The 10,573-nt window shown below is 22.2% G+C and overlaps 1 protein-coding gene across 2 annotated transcripts in view; it reads right to left on the bottom strand.

Annotated features, from left to right (window-relative positions):
• The window catches only part of LOC129610659 (beta-1,4-glucuronyltransferase 1), a 104,193-nt gene extending 101,019 nt beyond the window's left edge, over nucleotides 1-3,174 (bottom strand). The window contains exon 1 of one of the 2 annotated variants that reach the window (XM_055523296.1): nucleotides 3,116-3,174. The gene's annotated coding sequence lies outside the window, so the exon portion shown is untranslated. The remainder of the gene's footprint in view (nucleotides 1-3,115) is intronic. The other variant, XM_055523297.1, reaches the window with a different exon arrangement.
• Between the last annotated feature and the right edge of the window lie 7,399 nt (nucleotides 3,175-10,573).

Consider the following 10,573-nt stretch of genomic DNA (forward strand, 5'->3'; position numbering starts at 1 on the left):
GCAATTTTTATTTAATATTTTCATTTAGTAATGTAGAAAATGTGCTTATTCTTAAAACTTTGTTCTTTAATATATCATAGATTTGCTTCCTTTCAATTCTCTGAATTAATTTTTTATGTTTATAGTTGATAGTGTGAAGCTGGAACAGATCTCAAAATCTAAAACTTCAAAATGTTAGTTTTTTGAAATTTATGTGCAGAATTCCGAATTAGAACAATTAACTGTAATAAATACTGCGATGAGAGTTGCAAAATGCTGGACTTGACTCCATAAAATACAATTGTTTCAATATATAAAATATTAATAATAATATCAATTATTAATTTACAATATACAAATTATTGAATAAAATTCTATATGCATATCTACTTTTAAATATCATTACAAAATAAAAATAAAGCACAACTTGGCAAAATCTAAACCTGATCTACGAATCCTCCGAAAATATTAAAATTTATTTGCTGTAAAGCCTCGAAAATATTATAATATCAAAATTTAAGATCTTAAAATTACTTTTTATTATCGTTTAATTTCTAATACTTATGAAATCAACAAAGTATTAAAGGTTAAGAAATATTTTATTTTTATTGCAAAGCAAATAAAATACTAATGGAATTTTATGGGTTCCTCTTCTATATTTATTTTTAGTTCAAAAATATATAAAGAATGAAAACGTGAAATTTTGTTTTCTACATTTAAATTTAAAATAAATAGAAAGGTTCGGAATTCCAACAAAGCACTAGTCATTTGAAAGGTTATACAAAATTAAAAATGTTTTTTTTCCTTACAATAGCAATTCTGTTTAGAAAATTTCAATATTTTCTCATTTTATTTCATTCGAACCCAACCTTAATAAAAATTTCTTCCACAATAATTTTCTTTAAAATCTCTTAAACAATAACACAACCTTAAAAGAAAAAAAAAATTTTTATTTAATAAAATAAAAATTTAAAACAAGTGAAAATTTTCCTTATTTTCCTCTTTTCAGTTCTCAAGGAAACCAAAATTCCTAATTACTTTATTTTAAGAAATTAGAGATTTTTTTTTTTTGCTGGCATTAATATTAATTTTTGTTAAAATTATTTTATAATTATCATTTATTTTTTCTTAGAAAATATTTAAAATATTTTCACTGCTATTCTTTCCTTATCACAAAAAACGAGACGCAAAGTGAAAAAATAAAATAACAATAGAAAAGGTAGAAAAAAAAAATAAAAACAAACTACAAAAGAAAAACATTTATTTTGCTTTTTATAAAGAAATTTTTGAAAAACAAAGCAGACAAATTATCCTTAAAAATTCTATATAAAATATAAAATATCCTTTAGAAAAACCTAAATCAAAGAAAAAAAAAAATAAACAGAAATTAAAGAGAAAAAAAGTGAGAAGGGAGAGAAAATGAATGTATCCTTTTTTAATATCCTTATACAAATTAATGAATTAAGTTTAAGAAAATTTACGATTTAATTCACCTGCATAATTTAAAAATCTCAATTAACAATTCTTATATAATTCTTAGGTACGCAAATGTATGTAATGTTGAAATTACCCACTTAATATAACAGTGTTTTACAAATGCTTAGATTAGGGCTTAAAGGCAGCACGTGAATTTGAAAAAAAAAAATTGTTTTCAATTAATTTTTTTAGCTTATCGTAAGATTTCGAAATAAAATTTTTAACATTAATAAACGATTTGTTAATAATTTCTTTATTTACGTATAAGTTGATCTGGCAAAAAAAAAACAAAGAAACTTCAAAGTATTGTTTTCTATGCACTTGATAGTTCTAAATCTACAACATATCATTAACATGTTGATAGGATTGAAAATAAAATAGTAAGTTTAAAATAATTTGTAAACTTATTACAGATTTTATCTAAAAAAAGCGGCCGTTTAAAAAGCAGTAAATCGCATGTTGGTGGCAAGTTTGTGAAAAACATTTTTTTTTTGTTTTCTATGCTGAGTTTTGTTCTGATGTTCATTTATAAAATCCAATTTTGAAGTTGAACTTCCAAGAGTTCCCACAATGCAAGTTAAAATTTTCATCATTGCATACATATTTGGAAAATAATAGTTTTTAAATACATAATAAAATTAGATTGAAAAATTGTGTATATTTTATTTTAAAAATTAAAATACACTTTATAAAAAAAATATTCTGATTAATAAGGAGGAAACAGAAACGAAAAAAAGAAACAAAAAATTAAACTCATAAAAAACTTAAAAGCTCATTAGTCACTTCTATTATATTCCAAAAATGTATTTAAAAAAAAAACCATAAAAACGTGGAGGAAATAAATATAAAGAAATTTACTTTAACCTGATTTTGATAAAAAGCGTAAGAAAAAAAAAAAGGTTTAAATTCTATTAAGATCTCATTCTAAATTTTTTCAATCCTTTTTTTTTTAGAAAAGAGTTTATAACATTCCAAAGTAAACCATAAACAATAAACGCAACTATTACCATCTTTTTATCTTTTCCCTGTAATCGTACAGAAATTTTGTATGGGTACTCTGATCTTATAAAAAAAAAAAAAAAAATAAACGAGGAAATAACTTTTTTTTCTGTTTAATTTTCTTTAATACTCGTGCCTTGAATCACATACAGTATAGAAAGTGTGTTTCTTTATAATGTCTGCAAGGAAGAATCTAGAAAACATTTATGTTTTTAATGAAAGGATCAAGGAAGTGATGGAAAATATCATGGTTTAGGTTTCTTGTTTTGTGGATTTTAGTTTTTTTTTTTGGTTTTTCGACTTTTTTTGAAATTTTTAAGGATATTTTAAAGGAATGTTATCTAATAAAAAATGTTTTTCAGATAAATTTAAAAAACAATTTAACATTTATATAAACGTTTTCCATTTGGTTTTCTTTAGTTTAAGGTTGAGTTTTATGATCTTGTTAAAATTTTTATTAATTCAAAAACAACACAATGGTTAAATATTTAAATTTCTTGATCGCGCGAAATTTTTTTCGAAACAAATTATACATATTCCTTTTCAATTATTTGGTAGAGCAAATCATTTTATCAAAACTTAATTTACAACAGAATTATTTCTAGAGTTGTTTGAAAACAAAAGTGTAAAAGTTTTTAATATAAAAATTATTTATGCTCACCTCAATACTTTCAATTAATAATTACTTCAAACATTTAAATTCAAAAATATGTTGTTTACCTGAAAATAAACGAAAAATAAATAAAAATTATTAATAAGTGTTTTAGAATACATATTTTTGATTTGGTATAAATAAAAATTGTTATAAACTTCACAATTTTAAATAAAAAAGTTATGAAGCGAGCAGTTGGTTTCTATTGAATTAGAACTCTTGATTATGAATAGTCAAACTTCATCTTAATTAAAAGACGAACATACCTATCTGTTCCTTTTAATATTATTTTCAGTTTAATTTATAATACACAGCATTTTATAGGGTTTGATAGACTTTACTTATTTTAATTTAAGGCTTTAATACTATTATAGGACCACCTATAATTTTTAGATACCTAACTACATTTTTTGAATGAGATAAAGAATCTACTCAGTCATGCCTAATTATATTCATAAATATTAAAATTTACATACCAATTATTTTATAACCGCAATTCGATTTCCCAGAATTTGTTCTCATGACTATGAATTCCTGTTTAAATTCGGATTCAATTTTTATTATGTTTTATTCCTTTCTAGTGAAAATTTTGATACATCAAAACTTTTAATCCTCTTCAATCAAATTTTTTATAGGCATACTTACATGCATATATACATGTATGTAGGTATTTGCATATTTAAAATTTTTGCCGTATTTTGAAATTTAATACAATATTTTCATTTTGTGTACATTTTTTCAATTCTTTTCAATGTCAATAACATTTTTTTTTTATCTTCGAATCTGAATAGATGGGTTAAAAATATAATACAGGCATTTTTGCAGCATACGCTAAAAGAAAAAAAAGCATTTTAATGTTGTTTTTGAAGGAAAATGATAACAATAAGTATTCTTTGAATATTCCACATTATCCTTTTTATACAACCCATATCAAAAGCAATATTTTATCTTTCTTGCCGCTCTTTTTTTTTTGTTCCGTATTTCGTTCCAAAATTTAATCGAATTAAAATTGTGAAAAACAATTTTTTCACTTTTTTGACAAAATTTAATGTGGTAGGCCAGATAATCTGGTAAAGATTTTAAAAAATGATTTGAATCCAATATGCAAAATTATTACAATTCCTTTAAATATTGACATAACCTCAAAATTTACCAGATCCATTATAATTCTTCCAGTGAGCTTGTGAATGTTACATGATTGAAACGATATTTTGAACTCATATGTACATAAATGTATCAATTTCAATTTTTAAATTTCATCTTATTTGAATAAGGCTGGATGAATTTGTTGGTATTCAAATCTGTCACTCCTAGCAACACGTTTAATATTTCCATAACGGTTTAATAATTGTAGAACAGCCGCTTTAGTGATAGTTTATATTCAAGTTCAATATTAGCTATGTAGGTGCTTGAAATAACGGGAAAGAATTGTCTTTTAACGCATTGTTACTCGGCGTTGCACATTCTCATGCAATAGTTCCATTTCAATAAATAGAGCCAACTGATGCCAAATTAACGTCTTTCATTGTATTTTATTTGGTTGAATTAAAATAAACTGTAAACTTAACTTAGTAGAATTTACTTCAAGTTTAACTATAAAAAAAAACTACGTAAAATGTATACCTCCTAGGAACAAACTTTTTCAAATCAAACTTGAATTGCAACTGTTCTTTTATTTTAAAAAATTAGTAATGAATATTGAATTGTCATAAAATTGAATCTGACATTACATATTTTCAATGTCATTGAAATTTGACACTAAATAAAACCAAGCAATAAGTTTCCAATCTCCATCTAGTTGCAGATATTATAATTAATCGTTTTTATTTTTTAAAAACGAATTGCACGATTTTTTTAAAATGCGCATTTAAGCGAAGCGTTTTAATGAGAAATTGAATATTCTTAGAAAAACCGAATTGAAATTTTAAGTGACTTTCGTAATTTAAAAGAGTTCTTAGAATTATCTGATTTCAAATGTAATAGCAGAGTTCTATTATTTAGAGACTTTTATCGCACATCATTTCATTTTTGGAATCAGGAAATTTTACTAATGTTATCTAAGGTGGTTTTTAAGCGAGTTCTATACATCATCTAATGGGGTCTATTTTGATATCAGTATTGAAGTTACAGTAGTATTCAGTATTATTCAGTAGACACAAAAAAGTTTTTGTGTCTTTTACGATAACCAATTCATTTGGATGAATTGGTTTGTGTTTACAAAAAAAATTTACAATTTGTTTGTTTTTTTTATTAAAATTTTTACGATAACTATTACTTTAAGTTCTGTAAGTAATACAATTTAGAAATTTCGCTGTTTAAACCCTCCTGAAACAAATCAAATTCAGCTTCACTGTAATTTGGAATTAATTACAATTTTTATTTGAAAAATTAATTAAATTTTGTGTTAAAGTAATATTTAAAGTAAGTACAATATATTTAATATAAATAGGTATACACTCTTAAAATCTCAAGGACTAACATAAAACAACACCATATTGGAATCATAACACAAAAATTAATTTTCATTATATTTTATCACTGTATATGTACTTTAATTTTTCGAAATAATTTATTTCTTACCTCAATAAATTTCGGCCATATATTATTTATGATAATGGGAGAACCGCACTAATAGCACAGGATATATATACGTATACATATGTAAGTATAACCGAATAATATTAATATTTAAACAGTAAAACACATAAAATTTAATTTACAAATATTTTTGTACTGATTTACCGATAAAGCAATGATTTTTGCTTAATGTAAGTTTTCAGATGAATTTTATAAATCAAACTGTTCAAATTTAGTTATAATTTTATTATAAAGAATGCAGCTTTTATATATACAGTATACGTTCATTTATAATCAAATCATTAAATTACCGTTATATATATATGTATGTACCTAAATGCTATTTCGAAAAGAAACAACAATACTTTCCATTTCTTTTTTCATTTAATTTCTTTTATTTAAAAATCGTAAAAAAAAATGACAAATATTCATTTATATACTTTACACCCACACATAAATTAAAATTATATTATTATACTGAGAGATGGAAAATATATGATAAAATTTTATTTTATATGCTCACTACACATATATGTATATGTATGTAGAACCTATACTTAATTTTATTGTATTACATGAGATAAAGCATGTATATGTATGTATTTTTATAAAATGAACCTATCAATGTTTTTAGTCACCATTATATACCGTTTAAATATCACATAAAAGAATTCATGTTCTAATAAAAAAAAACAAAAAAAAATAAACATCATTATAGATAAAAACATAAAAGTAATTCACTGTTGTGCCAATCTATAAAATTGATTGAGAGAAAATAATAATAATAACAGTAATAATATAAAAATGTATTTACTCCATTTAACTGAAATCGAAAGTTAAAATTAAAGTACATAATACAATCAAACATGTATGTGCGATATAGAATATAATGAAGTTATATATTTGTAGGCAATTTATTGTATTGTGATAATATTTTGTATAACAATATACCTATGTATATACTAAATTAAATGTGAACGGTTCAGTTGATTATGTTACCGTGGTGAAAGTTAGGAGAATTCTAACCTATTAAATTATAGGTTTGTACTGATATTGGAGGTTCAAATCACTGTAAATACTGTAAATATTACTTTGATAATATTCGCTGGCCATAAACAATATTTATTATAATAAAATTTAACATTAACAGGGAAATTTTATTTAAAATTATTTGTGCTTTCCTTTGATTTCTTTATACCTTTAACACATCTTTTGATTATCAGAATTATTACTCTTGCACTGATTTTTGATAATTTTTTTCAAAAAACAAAATAAATTTCAAAAATTACAAAATCGAAAACATTATCTTAATAAATGTACATACATAGATAATATTCTTTTAATAAAATGGTTCAGATTTACGATAAAATGATGATATGAGCTTTTATTTTCAAACAAAAAATAAAAAGGTTCATTTTCCACATTCTATATTACATGCTTAATACATCGTACTGTTTTATTCTTAATTCGGGAAAAAAAATCCACTGCAGAGAGATAATTTAGCAGAATTAATGATGTAATGATGATATTAGAGTACAAACTGTATACTCACCTTTGTGTGGTATAACATCATTCAGTTTAGTATTCAAGGTTTAAAAAATTAAGATTAAGCACATTTTATATTAAAATTATTGAAAAAGTTTTTTTAAATTTATAATTGTTGAAAATAATTTTTGTTATAAGAAATAATCGAATTTGAAAATATACATTTATAGACACATTTTGTTAAGAACTATAGATAGCAACATAAACTAATATTATGTAACATTTGAAATTCAAAGTGAAGTTTAATGAAAGTAATGAGTTCTCCTTTCATATTCTGTCATACAAGATACAAATTTTTTAATATTTTCACCATACTCTATAAATCATACTATATCTTAAAATTTTGTGAAGTTAAATTTTATGTTGTTCTCTTCTCTTCATTGATATTGTTCTCATTGTCATAAATATATAATATTATTATATGTTCTCTATTCTCTTATACGTATATGAGAATAAATTATTAATGAAGAGATAATGTATGTTTGAAATATATCAAATATCACAATACAATATAATTATGTTAGATAATTTAAAACAAAAAAGGTTAAATAATCAAGGATATTTTCTAAATTAGAATAAAATTAATAGAATGGAGATTTTTTCTTTATTCATTTATGATTTTTTCCCTCTTCTACTTTCAAAAGGATTTATATTACGTTTAAATAATTTTCTTTTTTTTTTCTTTTCTTAAAATCTAATGTATTATATAATTTATTAATTGAATCCTTTGTTCGAATAAATTACTAAAATATTGTACATAAAAATACAGAAAAATAAAATTAGAATAAATTTATAGATTTGATGATTTTTTGATAAGGACGTTTCCTTTTAGCTCTCAATATAATAAATTTATTTTGTATACGTTTCATATGCATGTATTAAATTAAGGATAAGAATCGCATATTAAGTATACTGAATTTTGAAATATCAAATGTTAAAAAGTCAATTTACTTAAATAAAAAATATGATTGGAATTTTAAGGTAAAAACACAACAAAATTCTATGAAATAATGAAAAAATCTCATATTACTTTTTTCCGTCCTATCATTCGTTCTGAATTAAATTGATAATTTTGGACAAAATATAAATAAATAAAGGAAAAAAAAAATAAAAAATTTTTATTCGGTTCACCCACGTTATTAATCCTTCTTAATATTAATAAAATTATACCGAAGCAAATTGGCTTCAAATTTCTTGTATAATTTTGAATTATGATTTCTTTTTTTTTTTTGTAAGGATATAATAATTTTATATCTATTGAATTTAAATTAAAAAAATTAGATATATATTTTATAATATATCGTATAGGTAATATATCGTATAGGGCGAATATTATGAATTTTTGATATATTTAAAAAAAATATTTTGATTAATTTTGAATTCACTTAATATTCCGGAAATTTGTTATAAAATTCTATTGGAAATTAACTATATAATCATTAAAATCCTTTAAAAAACTTATTTATAACTAAGTATATGTGAAATATTACCATGTCTTACAAGTCTACAGGGTGATTCACTAACAAGTTACGAACCGTATACAACAGGGTAGAAGGTTGAAAATGAGTAAAATTTTTGTTCGGAATATATTATTAAATCGGAACTGTTTGCAAACTACAGGGTCTTTTTTTTTTTAATTTTACTGTATAAAGTAAAATAATATTTACATTCCATTCATATAATATTCCTCCATATTGAACAATGTTGTAAAATTATATGGGAACTGTTCAAAATAAATTACCTATATTTTTTTCAGTAAAATATTTATTAATTAAAAAAAATTTAAATTAGTTAATTATCAAAGATTTTCCTTAAATATATCCGCTACCTAAAACTATACCCACATTAAAAAATAATATAAGTATGAAAAATGTTGAAAAGTTTAATTATTTAAATTTCAACCATATCAAAAACTATGTTGTCCTAGTTTTTATTTTTAAAAAAAAAAATTATATTTTATTTGTTTTCTTTTTCTATAAATATCAAAATATTTTAAATATAAACACCAAAAAGGATCTAGTATAAATACATGTATGTATGTATATATATGTATGTATAGTTCCTAATATCCTTTTAATATTATCAAATATTCAACCTACAATGCTTTTTTATGTCAATATATTTTTCCGGGCTGTCACTTCAATTCTAACTAAATACAAGGAATTTTCATAATATCTTTTTTATATTTTTTTTTCTTCCCCAATGTTTTTTTCTTTTTATTGTAATATTATTGTATATATATATATATATATATATATTCTTATTATTGTTATTGTATTTGTTAAAGAATCCATATCGCCTTTTTGTAAAAATATTTCATATTCGATATATATACACAAATACACAAATATATCTTAGTTAGCTTAAAGGATAATATTCAACCTATATAGAGAGACACAATCAAATATACGAGTAGCTATAGTATAAGAAAGAAAAATTCCATCTAGTATGATTTTGTAATTTATTATTTATTTATGGATATTTTATTTTTTATGTAGATACATACATACAAAATACAAATATTTTATATAAGATTAAGGCTAAAATGATGTAGAAATCATAAAACATAAGCCTGTTATACAAAAATAAGAAAATATAACAAAATTGTCTATGATATAAGCAAAGAATAAATCCTATATTTGTATATATTATGTGAATATATGTGTGTGAAAATTAGAATTAAAATTGTATCCTTTTTTTTTTCTATCTTACATAATATGGCATGTATATTGATGCTCTTTTTGTAAGGATATTAAAAGAATATTGAATAGTACTACATATTTCTCATTTCTATTCTTATTTGATTTCTAACATTTCACTATAATTTTTCTTGTTATACATTTATACAAAAAATTTTATTGAGAATAAGGAAAGCAAAAAACAAAAATACAATTGTATAATTTATATAATAAAATTTTAATATATAAATAACATGAGAAATGTTCCAAAGGAATTGAACGAAGGGCAAAGGCTCAAAATTTCTTTTAATAGTTTTTATTATTTTTTTTCTATCTACTTTATATTTTTTTGGTACAATTTTGTATTATAAGAGAACAGAAAACTATAAATATATTATTTTTAAGTGGTATAATATTTACATAGGCCTGATGAATGTGAAAATTTCTATAGAAAATTTCTTTTAGTAATTAGCATTGCAGTTAAAGAATATAGTCCCAAAGAATACTTAAAAAATACATAAAAAATATGAACTGAGCTAGTGAAATAAGAGAGTTTTCGTTAAAATTATTAATTTTCAGATAGAATTACTATGGGGGCGCATAAACGATAAGAAAATTTTACAGTCAAAGCACAAATAAGCAAAATTATACCATAACTATAACCAGG

The sequence above is a fragment of the Condylostylus longicornis genome, unplaced genomic scaffold (assembly GCF_029603195.1).
Source record: "Condylostylus longicornis isolate FDR11 unplaced genomic scaffold, ASM2960319v2 ptg000046l, whole genome shotgun sequence".
Taxonomy (NCBI): domain Eukaryota; kingdom Metazoa; phylum Arthropoda; class Insecta; order Diptera; family Dolichopodidae; genus Condylostylus; species Condylostylus longicornis.